General features: G+C 37.0%; 1 pseudogene; it reads right to left on the reverse strand.

The window, feature by feature from the left end:
* LOC118935912 (RNA/RNP complex-1-interacting phosphatase-like) overlaps positions 1–22,744 on the reverse strand; it is an 80,891-nt pseudogene that overhangs the window by 45,862 nt on the left and 12,285 nt on the right.

Here is a 22,744-nt window from a genome sequence, read left to right on the forward strand (position 1 = left end):
TTGAACATATCTCCCCGGGCAAGGAAAACAACAGCAAAAATGAGTAAGTGGGACTATATTAAGCTGAAAAGCTTCTGTACAGCAAAAGACACCATCAATAGAACAAAAAGGATCCCTACAGTATGGGAGAATATATTTGAAAATGACACATCTGATAAAGGCTTGACGTCCAGAATATATAAAGAGCTCACACGCCTCAACAAACAAAAAACAAATAACCCAATTAAAAAATGGGCAGAGGAACTGAATAGACAGTTCTCCAAAAAAGAAATACAGATGGCCAACAGACACATGAAAAGATGCTCCACATCGCTAATTATCAGAGAAATGCAAATTAAAACTACAATGAGGTATCACCTCACACCAGTAAGGATGGCTGCCATCCAAAAGACAAACAACAACAAATGTTGGCGAGGCTGTGGAGAAAGGGGAACCCTCCTACACTGCTGGTGGGAATGTAAGTTAGTTCAACCATTGTGGAAAGCAGTATGGAGGTGCATCAAAATGCTCAAAACAGACTTACCATTTGACTCAGGAATTGCACTCCTAGGAATTTACCCAAAGAATGCAGCAATCAAGTATGAGAAAGATCAGTGCACCCCTATGTTTATCGCAGCACTATTTACAATAGCCAAGAATTGGAAGCAACCTAAATGTCCATCGATAGATGAATGGCTAAAGAAGATGTGGTACATATACACAATGGAATACTACTCAGCCATAAGAAAAGGGCAAATCCAACCATTTGCAGCAACATGGATGGAGCTGGAGGGTATTATGCTCAGTGAAACAAGCCAAGCGGAGAAAGAGAAATACCAAATGATTTCACTCATCTGTGGAGTATAAGAACAAAGGAAAAACTGAAGGAACAAAACAGCAGCAGAATCACAGAACTCAAGAATGGACTAACAGGTACCAAAGGGAAAGGGACTGGGGAGGATGGGTGGGTAGGGAGGGAAAAGGTGGGGGAGAAGTAGGGGGGTATTAAGATTAGCAAGCATGGGGGGGTAGAAGAAAAGGGAGGGCTGTACAACACAGAGAAGGCTAGTAGTGATTCTACAACATTTTGCTATGCTGATGGACAGTGACTGTAAAGGGGTTTATAGGGGAGACCTGATATAGGGGAGAGCCTAGTAAACATAATATTCGTCATGTAAGTGTAGATTAGTGATACCGAAAAAAAAAAAAAAAAAAGGGTATTTCCTGTGTAGTAACCTCCAATGAGTTCTACACAAGGATATAAAGGGCATATAAAAGTGTAGGCAAAGGGTCTGTTTGCGTTTATACAGAAGATCAAAGCCTAATTGGGCTACCCCGAAAATGAACTGAGATACGATATGAAAGAGAACTTCCAACATCAGCACTCTCTGGAAGACTCATGTCAGAAGATGATCATCAAAAAACCCCAACAAAGATCCACGCACTGCTACAGCTGTAGATGCACTCATCCCACCAGCTCCTGGACTGGCCATGGGAATGAAGGAGATATCTAAGCTGGCCTGTGCATACAGTAAAACAACAAATTTGACTGGATCTATACTGTTGGAACTCAACCAAGAATTAGGAGAAGTGCAAATTGTAGCGCTCCAAAATCTTACAACTACAGACTATTTACTGTTAAAAGAACATAAGGGATGTGAACATTCCCCAGGAATGGGTTGTTTTAATTTGTCTGATTTCTCTCAGACTGTTCAAGTTCAGTTGGACAATTTCCACCATATCATAGATAAGTTTTCACAAATGCCTAAGGTGCCTAACTGGTTTTCTTGGTTTCACTGGAGATGGCTGGTAATTACAGATATGCTTTGGTTATGTAACTATACTCCTATTATGTTAATGTGTGTGCGCAATTTAAGTAGTAGCTTAAAACCTATACATGCTGAAGTTACTCTACAAGAAGATATGTCAAAGAAATAATCAATCTTCCCATGTTTTCTGCCGCCTGCTACTTCTATAGCTTTTCTTCTTCCTTCCTAATTACAACCCTTAAATAGAATTCGTGCCTCATATCAAATTTACTGAGTATCATAATTCTTCCAAGTGGTAAAGATACCTCAAGACAAATGCTGGGCATAGAAGCTACAGGGTATAAATCTGCAAAGAAATAAAAAGCTAACCATTTCAAACAATAAGGCTTCTCTCTCACTTACCAACTTTACATTTCCCTGTATGGCCCCGGAAGATGACTGGTTAGCCAGAGACGGGTAAGATTCCTCAAGGGAGGAACAACCTAAGACAGGCACAGTCGCAGAGGGGTCATCAGGTGAGAAATTGGGGATCAACAGAGGTGAGGCTTAGAACCTCACCCCCCCATTCTGAGAGAAATCTTCTGCATACGTGGATGTTTTATTGCCCTTGTCTAGCTTGGATTAACACATAGTCTACAGGCACACACCCGATCATCTACATTTGCTCTCTTACAACACTAAACTATGTTTTCTACCTTTATCTTGTATCTACCTACCACTTCAGCATTTTATTAAAAATAATAATAGTAAAGAGAGAAATGTGGTATCCACATATAAATCAAGTATAAAAACCAAATGAGTATTCATATTTGAACTGACTGTTTATAGTTCATAATGCATGAGCAAAACCGAAAGTTTCTGTGATGACTGCCCTTGTACTGTTCACTATGTAACTTATTCATTATGTAAGAATTTGTTCTCCATGTAAGAACTTGTTTGTTATGCCTCAGAAGATTGGAGACTGACGAAAATTAGGCTTGGGGTGGATTAATGATTGTGCATTGAGCATTGACTCCCCTATACAGAATTTTATTGTTGTTAACAACCATTTGATCAATAAATATGAGAGATGCCCTCACAAAAAAAAAAAAAAAAAAAGGACAGACTTCCAATGGTAAAATAAATAAGTAACCGGGATGTAATGTATAGCATAAGGAATATAGTCAAGATATTGTAACAGCTTGGTAGGGTGATAGCTGGAACCTAGAATTATGTATATAAATGTTTTATCACTGTGTTGTACACTTGAAACTAATGTAATGTAATACTGTGCGTCAACTACCCTTCAATAAAAAATAATTATCTAATAAAAAAAAAAATCTACCCAGGCTGTAATGAGGTATCTGATGCTCCCCACTGGGAGAGTGTGGGAGAAATCCAAGTAGGACGTCAGCACTTCCATCCTTGTGAGGTACTAATGAGCTCCCACTCTTCCCCAGTGTCAGTAGAGAGCAGGTGGTGGGGAGGCTGGACTTTTACCTCCTACCACCACAGTGAGATGCTCCCCCCTCCCATCTCCAGCCCTGCTGGGATAATGTCAGAGGAGGCCTAACAGAGAATGGGGACTTTCACCACTGCCCAGTGCTAACGAGGCCACCCATTTTATGTTGTCAGAGAAGGTCATTTTGGGAACAAAAGAAGGTATGCCTACTTCTCCAAGTCAGAGAAGGGGCATTGTGGGGAGTCACAATTCTCACCCTCACTCAGTTAATGAAGAGCCCCATTTCAGGTGACAACAGAAACCAAGGAAGAACCCTGGACTTCTATCCCCACCTGAAAGTAACAAAACAATGCTCTTCCTTTCTCTGCCTGAGTGGTCAGAAGATGCCACTTAAAAGAAAGATTAAATAAGATTCAGGGCCTCACAACATAATATCCAAAATGTCAAGGTTTCAATGGAAAACCATTTCCTATACCAAAAACCAGGAAGATTTCAACCTGAAGGAAAAATTACAGATTATGACAATTACAGATGATAACAGACATGTTAGTATTATCCAACAAAGATTTTAAAGCAATCGTCATAAAAGTATTTAAATAAACAATTATGAGCACACTTGAAACAAATGAGAAAATCGTTTCACCAAAGAAATAGAAAATACAGAGAGGAAGCAATCAAATTTTAGAAATGAAAAATACAATAACTGAACTAAAAAAACAATCACTGGTTAGCTTCAACAGCAGAATGGAGGAGACACAGGAATCAATTAATTTTAAGATAGAATAATAAAAATTATCAAATTTGAGCAAGGAGAATACAGACTGAAAAAAAAAAAGAACAAATCCTCAGGGAACTGTACCAGCAAGAGATCTAATATCTATGTAATCAGTGTCTTGGGAGTAATGGGGAGAGAAGGCAAGGCTGAAAAAGTGCTCAAAAGAATAAATAGCTGTAATTCCCCAAACTTAGCACAAGGCATCAATCTATATAATCAAGAACCTTAATGAATTCAAAACAGGAATATACACATGGAAATCCACATCAAGAGTCACGATAAACTTGTGAAAACTAAAGAAAAAGAAAATATCTTGAAGCAATGACAGGGAAAAGACAGATTACCTTTGAGGGGAAAATAATAGAATTAGAGTGAACTTGTCATCAGAAACTAAAAATGCCAGAAAAAAGTAGCACATGTTACAAGTGCTAAAAAAAAAAAAAAAAAAAAAAATGTTGTCAACACAGCATCCTTTACCAGCAAGAATACCCCTCAGGAATGACAGGGAAATCAAGATATTTTCTGGCTAAGGAAATCTAAGAGAAATTTTTGACAAATAATACCTAAAAGTATGGCTAAGGAAGTTCTCTAAAAGGAACAATAAAGGAAGGGATCTTGGACTATCAGGAAGAATAAACAGAATAAGCAAAAACATGGCTAAGTACTATAGACTTTCCTTCTCTTGAGACATCTAAATTATGTTGGACAGTTGAAGCAAGTCATAACAATGTCTGACGTAGTTCTAATTTGGGTAGATGAAATATTAAAGGCTATTATGTTATAAATGGTGGAAAATAAATGGAGGAAGGCTTCTACATTTAATTTTAACTGGTAAAATGATACCAGTAAACTGAGATGATTGGTTAATCGATTGGTCTGTATATCCATATCTATATCTACATCTACATGTAATGTACTACCCAAAGCAACTATTAAAAAAGCCATAGATACAGCCAAACACTGTAAAAGTTGAAAATATAATTATAAAATATATTGAAATAATTCATAGGAAGGCAGTTAAAATAAAAAATAGCAATGGAAAATACAGAGAGCAAACAACAAAAACCAGAATGCCAGGTTTACTCTATAATAATAAAAGGGTTAATCTACTAAGAAGAGAGAGCAATCCTAAAAGCATATATGCTAAACAATATAGCCAAAAAATATATAAAGCAAGAATGGAAAGAACTGAAAGAAATAAAGAAACCCAAAAATATGGCTAGAGACATAAATACTCTCAAAATTGATAGAACTACTAGGCAGAAAATCAGCAATGATACACAACACTGCCATCAACCAACAGTCTCTAATCAACTTTTATAGAACACTCCACCTCAAAACAGCAGCATATACTCAAGTGTCCACAGAATACATACCAAGATGATGATATCCTGGTCCATAATTAAACCTAAAAAATATAAAGAACTGAAATAATACAGGGTGTGTTCTCTGACCACAGTGAAATCAAACTGGAAAGTAATAACAGAAAGATAGCAAGAAAATTTTCAAACAGTTGTAAACTCAACAGTACATTTCTAAATAATCTGTGGGCCAAAGAGGATGTTTCAAGGAAATAAAAAATACATTGAATTGAATGAAATTAAAATAAACATATCAAAGCTTGTGGGACAAGATAAAGCAATACTGAGATAAGAAATTTATACCACTAAGTGCATTTACAAAAAAAGAGAGGGAAAGTCTCAATAATCTTAGTCTCCACCTCAGGAACTAGAATAATAAATGAATTCCAAGGCAGGCAGAAGGAAGAAAATAGTAAGGACAAGAACATAAATCAATGAAATTGAATGCAGGAAAACAATAGAGAAAAATCAGTGAAAAAATAGTCTGTTTTTTTGAAAATATCTATGAAATTAACAGAACTCTAACAACACTGACGAAGCAAAATGGGGAAAATACTAACCACCGATATCATAAATGAAACAGGATATCACTATAGACCCTGCAGACACTGAAGGATAATAAGTGAATACTACGAACAACTCCACACACATATGTTTGGCACTTAGATAAAATGGACTATTTCCGGGAAAAACCCAAACTACCGCAAATTACTCACTATGAAATCCATAACTTCAATAGCCCTATAGCTATTAAGGAAATATAATTTGTAATTTAAGAAAAGGAAATATTTAGGCCCAGATTGTTTTACTGGAGAGATCTACCAAACACTTAAAGGTTAACATTTCTACACTGTGTTTTCCAGAAAAACAGAAGAGGGATTAATCCCCAATTAATTTACCCTGAGATAAAACTAGGCAAAGACAGTACAAAAGAGGAAAATTAGACTAATATTCCTCATGAATATTGACACAGCACCCTTAACAAATGTTAGCAAAAAAAAGTAGAATGGAATTCCTCAATTTGAAAAAGCACATTTACATATAACCTATAACTAACATTATATTTAATGGTGAAAGAGTGAATACTTTCTCCTTAAAATCAGAAAGAAGGCAAAATTATTTACTTCCACCACTCTTACTCAACATACTGTTGAAGTTCTGGCCAGTGCAACAATGCAAGAAAAGTAAAAGGCATACAAATCACAAAGGAAAAAATAAAACTCTCCCCACTTCATACAACATGTTTTTATACAGAAACTATAAGGAGTCTAAAAAATAAAAACCAAAAACACCTAGAATTAATGTCCGTTCAGCAAGGTTGCAGGATGTAAGATAAATATATGAAATGTCAGCAGTATTTCTATATACTAACAAGGAATGCATGGACACTGAAATTACTAATACAATACTATTCACAATCACTCAAAAAAAAAGATAAAAGAAACAGAAGTGTAAATCTAACAAAGCCATACAGGACTTATATGCAGAAAACTACAAAAGGGTGATGAAAGAAATAAAATATCTAAATAAGCGGAGACACAGCACATTCATGGACTGAATGACTCAATAGAGAAAAACATGCCAATTCTCCCAAACTGATAAGCAGATTTAATGCAATTCCTATCAAATTTCTAGTAACATTTTTTGTGATGTATATATACAAGATTATTCTGAAATTTATTTGGAAAAGCAAAGCTAATCTAATTTTGAAAAAGAAGAATAAGGTGGTAGGGATCTGTCTACTCAGTTTCAAAATTTTTTATAAAGCTGTAGTTATCAAGACACATTGATCAAAGGAACAGAATATAGAATCCAGGAACAGACCCACAGAAAGATGGCCCACTGATTTTCAACAAAAATGCAAAAGCAATTTAATGGAGTAAAAATAGCCTTTTCAATAAATAGTGTTGGGGAAATTGGACATCTAAAGGCCATAAAACAAACCACAATGTCTTAGATCTGCTACAAAAATTAACTCAAAATGGGTCATGGACTTAAATTTAAAATATAAAACCATAAAACTTTCAGAAAAAAAGTCTTTAGGATCTAGGGCTGAGCAAAGAGTTCTTAGGCTTGACACCAAAAATATAATCTCTAAGAGAAAAATTAATATATTAAACTTCATCAAAATTAAAAACTTTTACTCCGTAAGAAAACTTATTAAGAGAATACAAATACAAGCTACAGATTGGGGGTGTATAGTTGCAAACCACATATCTTCCAAAGGACTAGTATCTAGAATAAGTAAAACTTTCAAAACTCTACATTAAACAAACAATCCCATTAGGAAATAGGTAAAAGAAAAATTAGTTCATCCAAGAAGACATACAGATGGCAAATAAATACATGCAAAGTTGTTCAACATCATTTTCTATGAGGGAAATGCAAACTCAGTTCTTTTATGCCAGTTTATCTGTTTTTCCTGCTTCCATAGGTCTGCACCTGTATCACTTCAGGAATATTAGTTACCTAAACTGAAAACGAGAATAATTCAATTTTAGGAAGGCAAATTTTATTTTATTTACAAAATTATTTTTATTGGAATATAGTTGACATACAATATTTTATTGGTTTCAGGTGTACAACATAGTGATTCGATGATATACATAACTAAATACTTGCCACAGTAAGTGTGAGTACCCTCTGCTACCTTATCAAGATGTCGGTTATGTTCTCTGTGATGTACTTCCATTCCTATGACTAATATACTTTCTAATCTGAAGTTTGTATCTCTTTATCCCCTTCACCTATTTTACCCATCCTTAAACTCCGTCCCTATGGTAATCAACAGTCTGTTATCAGTATTTATGTGTCTATTTCTTTTTTGTTTGTTTTTTTTTTAGATTCCACATGTAAGTGAAATCACATGGTATTTGTCATTCTCTGTCTGACTTATTTCCTCTAGGTCCACCCGTGTTGTCACAAATGGTAAGATTTCCTTCTTTTCTATGGCTGAGTAATATCCCGTTATATATATGTACCACATCTTCTTTATCCATTCATCTATGGCACTTCAGTTGCTCCTATATCTTGGCTATTGCAAATAATGTCATAGGTCGAACATATATCTTGAACATAGGTCGTGCATGTTATCTGCTCAAATTAGTGATTTTGTTTCCTTTGGGTAAATTCCCAGAAGTGGAATTTCTGGGTCATATGGTATTTCTATTTTTAGTTTTTTGAGGAATCCCCACATTGTTTTCCACAGTGATTGGAACACTTAATTTGCATTCCCTAGTAAATTAAATTCCCTAGTGACTAGTTTACACTCTCACCAACAGTGTAAGAGGGTTATAGAGGGGAAATTCTATGATTGCTCTATGTGTAATCCCATCTGGATTAAACAATATCCTAACAACACTAAGGCTCTCAAATTGGGCTTCAATCTTAAAAAAAAAACAAAAAACTTCCTTCTATCTACCTGAAAGTCATGAAAAAAGGGATTAGCTTCACTGACTTTATTTTTTTATGATTATTCGTTTGATTTTTATACTTCATTTATATGTGAATCTCACATTTCTCCCTTATTATTATTATTATTATTATTATTATTATTTAATAAAATGCTGAAGTGGTAGGTAGATGCAAGATAAAGGTAGAAAACATAATTTAGTGCTGTAAGAGGGCAAATGTAGATCATCAGGACTGTGCCTACAGACTAAGTATTAATGCAAGCTAGACCAGGGCAATAAAACATCCACGGATGCAGAAGATTTCTCTCAGAACAGGGGGGTGAGGTTCTAAGCCTCACCTCTGTTGATCCCCAATTTCTCACCTGATGGCCCTCCGCGACTGTGCCTGTCTTAGGTTGTTCCTCCCTGGAGGAATCTTACCCGTCTCTGGCTAACCAGTCATCTTCCGGGGCCATACAGGGAAATGTAAAGTTGCTAAGTGAGAGAGAAGCAATATTCTTTGAAAACGTTAGCTTTTTACTTCTTTGCAGATTTATGCCCTGTGGCTTCTAAGCTTCACTGACTTTAAATATAGGTTTCCCTTCACTCATTACGTAAAATCAGCTGAAAAAGACCCGTTAGGCGATTGAATCAAAATTTCTCCTTTAAAGTGGTATCACTCTTTGCTCAGTAGTTTATAAAGGTTCTGTGCCTAGAAAAGCACTCAAAAATAATATGAAATATTTTCTCTTTCATTTGCATTTACATATATCTTAAATTTTGGACATATTATTTGATAGTCTAGATTATGGAATACACTATGGAGTAAATTACAGAAATAACGTCTGTCCCAATGAGTTTTGCCATTTTACATTCCCATCAGCAATATGTGAGGTTTTCAGTTCCTCCACATTCTTGCTAACACTTTTCTGTGTTTGTCTTTTTATTCTAGCCATCCTGGTAGATGTGAGGTGGTGTCTCCTTGTGGATTTAACTTGCATTCCCTAGTAAAAATGATGCTTAGATCTCTGCATGATTTTAAGTTATTCGTACATCTTCTTCAGAAAAAGATTTTTCAAATCCTTTGCCCATTTTTAAATTAGGCTATTCATGATTTTATTATTGAATAGTAAGAATTCTTTATATTTTCTGGATACAAGCCCCTTTACAAATAAATAATTTGCAAATATCATCTCCCATTCTATGGGTTATCTTTTCACTTTGTTCATGGTATTGTTTGTAGCACAAGAGCTTTTAATTTTGATAATGTCCAGTTTATTTATTTTTTTTCTTTTGTTACTAATCTTTTGGTGTAGTAGCTAAGAAACCGTTGTCTAACCCCAAATCACAAAGGTTGATATCTTCATTTTCTTCCAACAGTTTCATAGCTTTATAGCTCTTACATTTAGGTCTATGATTTATTTTGAGTTAAATGTATATGGGATAAGGAATGGGTCTAATTTTGTTCTTCTACATGTGGACACTTAATCGCCCCATCATCATTTGTTGAAAAGACTATTCTTTCCCTCACCGAATCGTTCTGGGCACACTTGTCAAAAATTAATTAACCGTAAATGCAAGGATTTATTTCTGGACTCTCAATTCTATTCCACTGATCTGTATTTCTATCCTTATGCCAGTACCACACTGTCTTGAGAATCTTTCCACTTTTAATAACCGTTTTTCTCACAAGAAAAATGTGTGAGTGTATGTGAGAAAAAGAAAGAAAATGAGAGACACCTTATTAAGGTTACCAAGAGGAACAAGGAGAGCTTCTTTCCTCCTGAGGGAGAGAATTTCCTTAGAAGCTCTGATATGTTAGGAACGTTTTGGAAACAATTTCCACCATGTACCCTGCTGGGGCTGGGGCTGGGAAGAGGGATAAACAATGCACATTAGTTTAGTATAAGATTCTGAGAAGTGTTTCTTTCATCTAGTTAGAGTTTCCTAAATTTATTTGGCCAAGAAAGCTTCTGCTTTCTTGTTCACATATGACATGTATTAATATCCCAGAGAAAAAGCTTGGTGAAATTCTGATATAAACCATGCAGAGTGACGATACAGCAAAAATGAAGGCAGAATGAAGGTACCTGGATTAGTAAGGTTTAAACTCCAGGGGCTGGAACCTAATGGATTATTTAACTGTGCAGACTTGGAAGCCAACTCTGAAAACATGATTCTTGCATGAAGGATTTTTAGGTAGCAGATATCATGGGAGTCATCTCTTCTTTCATTTCATGCCTTTGCTCTTATTTTCTTCTATTTTATCTCCAAATATTTTCTGGAAAACTTTTCTTTATTAACCCCAACTTACAAGGAATGTGTTTTCCCAAGTACCTGGTATGATGTGTACTGGGTATGATGCTGTATGTATTTTACTCTTGCAATAACCCAGTAATGTGGATGTTATCTCTGTTTTACAAATGAGGAAATGAAGACTGCAAGTAAATTGCCCTGAGCTACATGTTTAGAAATTCAAAGTTGGAGTTAGCAAAAAGGGTTTGGGACAGTAGAAGAGCAATTGGTTTTCTATCATCACAGAGCACTCAAGAAACTCTCCTTGAACTCAGAAGCAAAGAAAAGAGGAGTATTACTTTCTCTCACCACCAATGGAATATATGGACGGCCTGATTCCAGGGACATTACTCACTCTGCCACATTCTACCATCAACCAACGTACACAGCCATTACCCACTCCTCTCTCTCTGCCCAGTTCCTGAAATGAATGCCTCTGCAGCCTGTGGCACTGCCTCAAGGATATCTTTCCTGACCTCTAAATACTCTGCACTTCCCCTTTACCTTATCATGATTGCAATTTAATTATTAATTGTATCCTGTATCTCCTCAACTACAATGTCACCTTTTTTATTTGTCTTGTTCACTGCTATGTCCTCAACACCTAGGGTACTCATGGCCTTACCAGCAGTTGAAGTAAACTGTAACTGTGTATGGTGTCAGATATATTAACTAACCTTACTGTGGTAATCATGTTGTAACATATACATATATCAAATCATTACACTGTTTATCTAAACTTACACAATGTTATATGTCAAATACATCTCAAAAAAGCTAGCGGGGCTGGGGGAGAAAGAGATGTTGAAATGATTTTTGTTGAATGAATGGGTGAATGGAGGAATTCATTTGAATTGTACCACCTGCCCAAACAGGAGAGTTATTTTATAACCACTTCTGATATACTGTACTTGTAATAGAAGGTGCACACAATTGTAAAAGGCAAATAATTAATTGAGCATATCTGTATTTTTATCAAATTTATATCTCTCCCACCTCTCTCCGCTTCCCTCCCTCTTGCTCTTTTTCTCTGTCCATCTGTCTGCCTACTCTAACTCCTTATAATTCAGTTGAATTATTGAAAACTTGAAAGCTACCTGGGCAAAGGGAAAGAGAATGCCAATTTAATTCCCAAAGTAGATTAACCCACCCTGTAAATAGGTGAGCCGTAAGTGGGTATGTGCGTTCAAAAGTCAGAGCTCACTGAAAATTTGCTCTGGTCTAAGCAGTGATGAGAAAGCTGTATTTGTGTAATTGTGCAGGTAATACAGCGAAGTGTCTCTTCTGCTCTTTACCTCTGGCCCCGCTTTTGAGTCTCCACTCCAGACAGGAGAAGAGTAAAGACAGATAGAGGCAATAGAATCTGATGTCATGTCATTATTGTGCATCAAAGTCTATCTGAGTACGAAGTATGGACTTCATTGTTCACACAGGCTCAACTTCAGTTTTGAGGTTGAGTTCTCTACATTTGAACATGCCATGTATATTGATTGATGAGTATGACTTCTTTTCTTGACCAGCTCACCATTGCTTAATGTGAACCTTAAATCAAGTCCTGTGGTACAGGTTGGTTATTTGCAGTATGTTACAGACCTGCATTGATTAATTTCATATCTGGGGCTCAGACTCAACCCGTTCAATCTTACAAACACTGTATAACATGACTACTGCGGCCAGACTTAAAACATGCAATCTGCTTTTCAATTCTAATTTTAATATTTTGTAATAGGCTATATGCATCTCATTTGTATTTATAAATGAGATCGTGTGAGTTGGAATTGAAATGGCAAGCACGTGTTAATCATATATGCGGGACTCCAGTACCAGGCATTAATACGTACCCACCTATGTCTGTAAGCCAAAAAGAAAAAAATGCAAGGAAATGAGGGGTCGGCGGTTCAGGCTACTCTCCTCTCCCATGGCTGAACTGAGATTGAATATACTTAGGATAATTTACAGTAGTGGGCGGCTTCTAACATTTAAATCACACAAGCAAGTTTTAACATTAGTAAATAAATTATTTCTAACCCAGGGATAAAGGTATTTTTATTTAAAAAACAGAAAGACTGCAAATTGTTTCTGCTTAACAGGCAAATAATACACTCCTTCTTTGGGCTCCTACCTCACAAAAGGCGGTTATCCTGTCACTATGGCTGATTTCTGAAAAGTGTGACATGCATTTAGTTGTCAGTTCCTATCAGCAGCATTCAGGAATCAACATTACATCAGCAGCATTGTGCTCTTTTTGAAGATAATTAGAGTTCCCTTTTGTTGCAAATAAGATGTAAAGCAGCTATAACTGCTGGAGAACGTGATTAAAGTAACCTCTATAGAACCCCATTATTCTAGACAGATTCCTTCAGATGCAGAATTTTCCCAGTTTAAGAAAATATAATCCATGCATATAAAATACTAATTGTCGAGACACCTCTAACAAAAATTAGTACTCTATTAAGGCATTCGTAGTAGCTGGTTAACATGTAAAACTCTTTAAGACTATTTTAACATAATCATGAAATAATAGCATGTGTCACAAAGGTAAACATTTTACAGTGACAGGATTCTTCAGACAAGATCCGTGTACTGAACCTTTTTTTTTACTTACAAAACTTTTGACAGATAATGTGAGGAAGCTGTATCCCAAACATCCCAAACCCATGGAAATATGCATGCGGACTTCCTATCATCATGTCCTTCAACTCTAAGATAGGTGGTTATATGCACATAGACACAAGTTTATACATGCACACAAACATACATGCACACATAACACACACACCTTATTTGCTCAGGCACTTATATGTCATTTATTTGAAACACTAACACTCCGTATATCATTTTTAATAGGTACTCTTATAGAAGCCAAGTATATCTAATTCAGATGAAATAGCAGATGTGCACCAAAATCGTATGTATCACAAGTTCTTTCTTAATAATTGCTTTAAAAATATATAATTTTCCAAACCCTATATGTAGTAAAACATGGCTTTTAAAATTGATTTTTAAAATCAGTTTCATCTCTTGTTGCAGGTTTCATCCATTTCCAAATACACCTAGGACAGAAGCAGCCACCTAAGAAACCCAGTGTCCTACAAAATAACTGAGTGCTGACTTGTCCATGGGGTGTTCCATTTATTTAACACAATACGAATGCTGCCTGAAAAAGGTACGTTAAGTGGTGATTAGTATATGCCACCAAGACTGCCCATACACTGACCATAACGTTTGCAGAATGGTTATAATTATAAAATCAGATTCTTGGTTGACTCTGCCGGGAACCTCAACATCTAACAAAAATGTTATTAAAGAAGCTTACAAATGAATAACCATTCTCAACAACTCACAGCAGCCTTCACAGCATGAAAATGGGAAAAATGAAGAAAGTTTTAAGGTGGGGGACTCATTAGGATGACAACAATCTCTGTCATGAGAATGTATTGTGCAAGGCTTCTCAGGAGAAAAAATTTTCTCCTGAAAAGAGACAGCATTATGAACACTGTAGAACTGTGGATCGCAGGACACTGATCTTATTAAGGACTAATGCTAATTTGCACACTGTCTCCTGCTGAACTGGAAGCAAGTTTACCACTGGGTTTGTTAATTTACCCAGGACCCCATTATCTTTGGTTGGACTTAATGTATCAGAGTACAGGTCGTTAACTGCTGGGCTCATGATTATCCAGCACGAGTTACCGACAGGATAACCAAAATACATTTGCACTCCGACTTCATTTCTCTGGATGCAATTTTTTTCAGCTGTTATTTAATTTCTATTTTGAAACAGTAATAATTATATTACACATGTATATGTGTGTTTTTTTTGTGGAGAGTAGAGTACAAGCACAATGTTCACAATGGAGATATGGAGATTGCTATTCTGATTTCATTTCTAACATTTCAGAAAAGTAAGTAATTACTATATAAATAAAGGATTCAGCTTTTTCTTGTTGAGCTTGCAAATAAAGAAAGGCATGGTCATGAGGTTTTTAATCATAATAAAAATATATAACAATATGGGGATTTTCCATTGTCCACTAGAGTTTACACAGACTTGGACTATTAGATATTCTGAATGAAGTTGCCCTGAATCTGCTCTCTCTGCTTTTGCAGACATTTCACTTCAACCATCTTTCAGTCATAACTCTAAAACTTACTTTCCAGCCCAAGTAAACACTTTGTTGAAGAAAAAAAAAACCTACAAAATTCCATTGGTACATTTATTTTAGCTTACAGTTCAATAAAATCACTATGAACAGTCATAAAAATAATTCTCAGAATTAAAAGTTAAATAGAAAAGTGTATTCTTGAAAATATTTGTGGTTTTTGCTTAAATAAACACATTCTCATTAAGCTGCATGTTCAATCTACTTTATATAAATGGAACAAATCAACCAAAAATTCATTTACAATTTTTATAGTCTGTATGAGCCCATTTCTAATAGCAGGGAACACTTTTGTGTCTCTGCATGATATCTGTAGAAAGAGGTGAATTTTCATTTATTTAATGCAAATATTCACACAAGGTAAACTCTTCAGGCATATATGAAGCATGCTTCATGGCAGCTTTGTGACAACAGGAAATAACATGACATAATTGTACAATAAATGGAATGCTGCCACCTCAAAATTGCCTGCAGCAGTGTCGTGAATATAGAGGAGAATACAAGAAGTCTGAGGTGGGTTTTTATTGCCAGTTTCTAACCTACTTTGCTTACAAATGATTTAATTCTGATCTTATGTAGCTGGACATTTATGACAATCTCATCTTCAGAACTGCAAAATTATTAAGGAGATTGTTTTTAAAGCTTTGAATAATGAAAAGGGCATTGTTAGTTGACGTGCTGAAGCTTTCAATTATGCGATATACATTTAGGTAACCATGTAAGAAGAAAAGAGGGGTAAAGGCACTAGCTTCAGACTTGGCACATATGAAGAGTTGAGCTTTTGTATCTGTTGCCTGAGGAGGCACTGTCCAGACTCATACTTGAACCAAACTATTTTCCAGGTAAACTTGAATACCAACCTTTAAAGCAGAAATAGGATTTTATATTTTCCATTGAAAATCAGTGCTGACACAATGACCCAGAAACCGCTCAACATATAATGATATATTCTGTTACCTGGTTTTAAAATGCCTTTTGGTGATAGGGTTTTCAGCACAACAGAGTTTTCTCTATCATAGGGAGGATGCTAAGCAGGTTGACTGATTGGGTGTATACAAATACTTAGCAGAAAATCATGTTTTCAATTTGGTGGAAAGATATATTTTTGTTTTATTCTGGGGCTTCTTCTATTTAAGCATAACCACAGTGTTGACTAATGACCTCAAGCCTAAACTGGCTTTTACATAGTCCTTTTCAAGCCCAGCTTTTGAGAGTTTCTAATAAATTCAATTTGGGGCTTCACTTGACAGAAATCCATTCTCAATTTAGGTAGTATCATGTTTAGAATAATGTGGAAATACGGAGGCCTCACCCACAATTAAACCAACTTGTAAAGGCACTTCTGGATACTCTCAAGTATCAGCAAGGAAAACAAAGTTGGAAACTATTCATTTACAAAGGCTACATGTGTTACACTACTGACTAGTGGGCAACAAATGAGAAGAAACAGATTTTAAGACCCTAACAGTTCTCTAAATTTGAAGTGCTATTGCTATGTTTATAATTTACTGATTAGAAATATTACTGGAATAATCTTATTAATTGTTCCTTACCATAATATTCTAAAATCCAAGTATAATGTTCTTGAAAATCAAATCTCAGTTGAGCATTTTAATAAAAAACAATATTATGTTATATATGTACTAACAGGCTTGTAATTGATCTGAATTAAACCCTGATGGGATGAAACTTCAGAAATGGAACCAATCACTCATATTGTCTCTTTTCCTTTCCCTCTCCCTCTCCTCCCAAATACAACTTCACTGTTAAGAATGTCTTAGTTCAGAAAAGATGTTCCAATATTGATCATTTCTTTATTGGACAATATCCTCCTAACTGGTCTTCACTGTCTTTAATAAACTAACCTGATGCTAGAGTAATTATTTTAAACCAGAATTTGGTCTTATAACTCTGGTTGAAAACCCTTCAGCAACTCTTCACAGCTTTCAGGATAAAGTTAATACTTCAGAGTTCAGCACGTAGACCCATAACTGCATGTCTAGGGCCAACCTTGCTAACTCTTGCTTTGCTAGTCTAAGTGGTCCTCTGAAACAGGACATTATTTCGTTTTTCTGGCTTTTCAAATACTGATTTCAGCTGGCTAAATCAGACATGTGTGCAAAGCTCCAGCAATATTGCCACCATCTATTTAACTATCTTTCTCTCCCTGCTGGGGATAAGGCACTAAAGGGCAGTGATCCTGAATTCCATGCCTAGGATAGATCCTAAAACACACCATGTGGTCAATATTTGTTGGTTGAATAAATAAATGAATGAGTGATTTTACAAATATTCTCTATTGCCTTAAGGACAGAATACCAAGTATAATACAGGGCTCTTTACCTTACAAAGCAGAAATTAGTGATTCTGTGCTAAAAGAAAAAGTGCAGTTCAACTTGAGTCACATAAACAACAACTGATGTGTTCATGATTGCCAGTTTGAACTGAATTAAGAAGTTTAAGCCAACTGCACGTTAATCTCAGGCAAGAAACTAGGTTGGAAAACTATTCTTCTCGCAATCATTTACAGTTATGTTGCTTTCATGTATGTTCATACCAATTTTTTAGGGACTTGCTTTGTTAAGTCTTCAAAGCATTCAATGTAAAAGCAACAGCTCCCTTCTCTTTTTCTTGGTTCATTAGCTTACATAACATTTAATTAAATTATGTAATTACAAGAATAAGCACAACTGACATAATCATACTGGGGAGCAAACGCAACTGTCTCCTGGCAAGCATACAACTCAACCATTGGGGAAAAAAGTGTGTCACCATACTCGCCGCAAGAGTTGGGAAGTGAATGATACCACTGAATTTTTCAAAAGATGTGGGTATGCAGAGAATCAGTAAACCTGGAATATAACATAATAAAGGCCATATATGACAAGCCCACAGCCAACATCATACTTAACAGTGAGAAGCTGAAAGCTTTTCCTCTAAGATCAGGAACAAGACGGCGAAGCCCACTCTCCCCACTGTTACGTAACATAGTATACTGGAGGTCCTAGCCACAGCAATTAGAAAAAACAAAGAAATACACGGCATCCAGATTGGTAAAGAACAAGTCAAACTGTCACTAGTTGCAGATGACATGATATTGTACATAAAACACCCTAAGGACTCCACTCCATAACCACTAGAACTAATTATCTGAATTCAGCAGAGTTGCAGGAGACAAAATTAATACACAGAAATCTGTTGGAATCTTTGCTATACACTAACGATGAACTAGCAGAAAGAGAAATCAGGAAAACAATTCTATTCACAATTGCAGCAACAAGAATAAAATACCTAGGAATAAACCTAACCAGGGAAGTGAAAGACCTACTATCCCCTGAAAACTACAAGACACTCTTTAGAGAAATTAAAGAGGACACTAACAAATGGAAACTCATCCCATGCTCTTGGCTAGGAAGAATTAATATTGTCAAAATGGCCATCCTGCCTACAGCAATCTACAGATTCAATGCAATCCCCATCAAAATACCAACAGCATTCTTCAACGAACCAGACACATTTTTATCGGACAAAAAGTAGAGCATTTCATCAGGAATGAGAGCGAAGCGTACATCTCCTACCTTGCGGTGGTGAGCATCGGGTTCCGTGACGTTGATGAAATTAGAAGAGAGTGAGGGATGCCCCCTGCCTCACTCGGAGGCCAGGGTGGCCTGAAGAAGCAGGCTGGAAGTCAAAGAGAGACAGAAAGAGAGGCACTCCTCATGGATACCCAGTTGGGCTGTCGGGGTCTGATTCCAGACACGCGGGCCTTTGAGAAGCCGCGGAACTATAGCCTCAGCCTAGGCTCTCGCAGTTGCCCACGGCCTTTCCTCAGTCCCTCGCATCCAGGGAGATGCCTCTGAAGGGGGAATCCTGGCCTCCACTCAGGTGACTTTCCCGGCTCTCAAGGGAGAAGGCGGATCCACTGAGGGAGACGCAGGGGAACCTGTCACTCGAGACTTTGAGATCGGCAGCCGGGCTAGTCCCATTTAAGTGGCTGACGAGTGCCCGATGTTGTGTGCCACAGACGGCTTCCTTCTGTAAGCACAGTGAAAGAAAAGGCAGGCTTGGATGCTGATACTCACCTCCGACGTTATCCCGGACGAGCCCCCCGAAATGATGCTGGGGTTCTTCTTGTCTGCGGAGTCAAAGAATGAACTTAGCATACACCTAAGATAGGAGAGGTTTTTAGTGAGACATACAGTGATTGGACACAGCTCCTGTCTCGCCGTGCCAGTGAGGGACAAGAGAGCCCATATTTGTGCATTTTCTAGGGGTTTTGTAGGCAGTTGAGGATTTTGGGGTACCAGATAAAGGCTTAACGGTGCAGACTTCTTAAGTGCTCCCTGAATATTTAAAATTAACTAAACATATGAAATTTACTGCTCTGATCTTTCCCTGTGATACTGGCGTCTTGGTCAGGGAGCATATCAGACAAGGCCGCCTGTCCAGTCCGCAAGGTGGGCAGAGTTATTTGTCTGTCTGCTAAAGAATAAGTTAAGAATCTTACCACTTCTTCATTCTGAAGCAGAAAGGTAAATCCCAGATGTCACACTAGCTCCTCTCCTGACAGTAAATTAACTGAAACCAACAGAGCCATACAGATTTGACAAGACAGAACTCCAAGTTCTGGGCAGAGCATCAAAACAACTCAGACTGGATTAAAGACGGCGGTGTGAGAGGTGAGACAGAGACCCCCTCCTAAAACCGCATATAATATGAAAATAGAATTAACACAACTAGTCCTGAAAGACCACCAGGAAAGAGGGCTGCACCAGACTGCACACACCTGAAGAAAAGAGCAGACCTCACGGAACAGGGCACCAGCACCACTCCCCTGCGAACCCGGACATCGCTCTCGTGGCTGAGCAGCTCCAGAGAGGAGAGCTTCTGGGCACTAGAGGGTGCCATATACAAACATGAAACGTCCAAGGAACCTGGTTCAAAGCAAAATCTCAACACCAGAGAAAGGATGAGACTGAATTAATAAATCTTCCTGACAGAGATTTAAAAATAAAAATCATAAACATGCTCATGGAGGTACAGAAAAATATTCAAGAACTCAGGAAAGAATTTAGGATGGAGATCCAATCACTGAAGAGCACAATGGAAGGTATTAAAAGCAGTTTAGATTCGGTGGAGGAGACAATAAATGAAAATAGAAACTAGGGAAGAGGAATACAAAGAAGCTGAGGCACACACAGAGACAAAAAAGGAACTTTAGGAATGAAAGAGTACAGAGAGAACTGTGTGACCAATTCAAATGGAACAATATTCGTGTTACAGGGGTGCCAGAAGAAGGAGAGAGAGAGAACGGGATAGAAAGTGTCTCTGAGGAAGTAATTGCTGAACACTACCCCAATGTGGGGAAGGAGAGAGTCTCTCAGGCCATGGAGGTGTACAGATCTCCCAACACAAGGGACCCAAGGAGGACAACACCAAGACATATAACAATTAAAATGGCAAAGATCAAGGAATGAGGACAGACTATTAAAAGCAGCCACAGAGAGAAATATGACCACGTACAAACAAAAACCCATCAGGCTATCATCAGACTTCTCAGCAGAAACCTTACAGGCCAGAAGAGAATGGCATGATATATTTAATGCAATGAAACACAAGGGCCTTGACTCAAGAATACTGTATCCAGCACGACTGTCATTTAAATTTGAAGGAGGGATTAAACAATTCCCAGACAAGCAAAAGTTGAGGGAATTGGCCTCCCACAAACAACCCCTACAGGATATTTTTAATGGACTGCTATAGATGGAAGCACGCCTAAGACTAAATAGATGTCACCAGAGTAAATAAAATCACAGCAAGGAAGGCAGACCAACCAAATACTAACTAAAGGCAAAAAAATAAAAGCAACTATCCCCAAAAGCAGTCAAAGGAAACACAAAGGGGTACAGAATAGAACACATAACATATAAAGAATGGAGGAGGAAGAATAAGAAGGGAGAGAAATAAAGAATCATGAGACTGTGTTTATAATAGCCTAATACGGGACTTAAGTTAGACAGTCAGACAGTAAAGAAGCTACCCTTGAACCTTTGTTAACCACGAATCCAAAGCCTGCAATGGCAATAAGCACGTATCTTTTGATAATCACTCTAAATGTAAATGGACTGAATGCACCAACCAGAAGACACAGAGTAAGAGAATGGATAAAAAAGCAAGACCCATCTACACACTGCTTACAAGAGACTCACCTCAAACCCAAAAACACACACAGACTAAACTGAAGGGATGGAAAAAGATATTTCATGCAAACAACAGGGAGAAAAAAGCAGGCGTTGCAGTACTTGTATCAGACAAAATAGACTTCAAAACAAAGAAAGTACCAAGAGATAAAGAAGGACATTACAGAATGGTAACCGCGGCAGTCCAACAAGAGGATGTAACCATTATAAATACATATGCTCTCAACACAGGAGCAACAACATATGTGAAACAAATACTAACAATTAAAGGAGTAAATAGAATGCAGTGCATTCATTCTAGGAGACTTCAACACACCACTCACTCCAAAGGACAGATCACCCAGACAGAAAATAAGTAAGGACACAGAGGCACTGAATGACACACTGGGAACAGATGGACCTAACAGACATATACAGAACTCTACACCCAAAAGCAGCAAGATATACATTCTTCTCAAGTACACCCCAAACATTTTCCAGAACAGACCACATTACTAGGTCACAAAAGGAGCGCCAGCAAATTCAAAAAGACTGAAATTCTACCAACCGACTACTCAGATCACAAAGGTATAAAACGAGAAATAAATTGTACAAAGAAAACAAAAAGGCTCACATACACATGGAGGCTTAACAACATGCTGCTAAATAATCAGTGGATCAATGACCAAATTAAAACAGATATCAAGCAATATACGGAGACAAATGACAACAACAGCACAAAGCCCCAACTTCTGTGGGACATGGCGATGGCAGTTCTAAGAGGAAAGTATAAAGCAATCCAGGCCTATTTAAAGAAGGAAGAACAACCCCAAATGAATACTCTAAAGCCACAATTATTGAAACTGGGAAAGGAAGAACAAATAAGGCCCAAAGTCAGCACAAGGAGGGACATAGTAAAGATTACAGAAGAAATAAATAAGATTGAGAAGAATAAAACAACAGGAAAAAATAAAAGAAACTAAGAGCTGGTTCTTTGTGAAAACAAACAAAATAGATAAATCCCTAGCCGGACTTACTACGAGAAAAAGAGAATCTACACACATAACCAGAATCAGAAATGAGAAAAGAAAAATTGTGATGGACCCCATAGAAATACAAAGCATTATGAGAGAATACTATGAAAATCTATATGCTAACAAACTGTAGAACCAAGAAGAAGTGGACAACTTCCTAGAAAACTACAATGTTCCAAGACTGTCCCAGGAAGAAAGAGAAAACCTAAACAGACCAATTACAGGCAAACGAAATTGAATTGGTAATCAAAAAACTACCCAAGAAGAAAACCCCCGGCCCAGATGGATTGAAGGCTGCATTCTAACAGACATATAGAGAAGACATAATACCCGTTCTCCTTAAAGCTGTCCAAAAA

Source organism: Manis pentadactyla, chromosome 2, assembly GCF_030020395.1.
Source record: "Manis pentadactyla isolate mManPen7 chromosome 2, mManPen7.hap1, whole genome shotgun sequence".
In the NCBI taxonomy this organism is placed as follows: Eukaryota; Metazoa; Chordata; class Mammalia; order Pholidota; family Manidae; genus Manis; species Manis pentadactyla.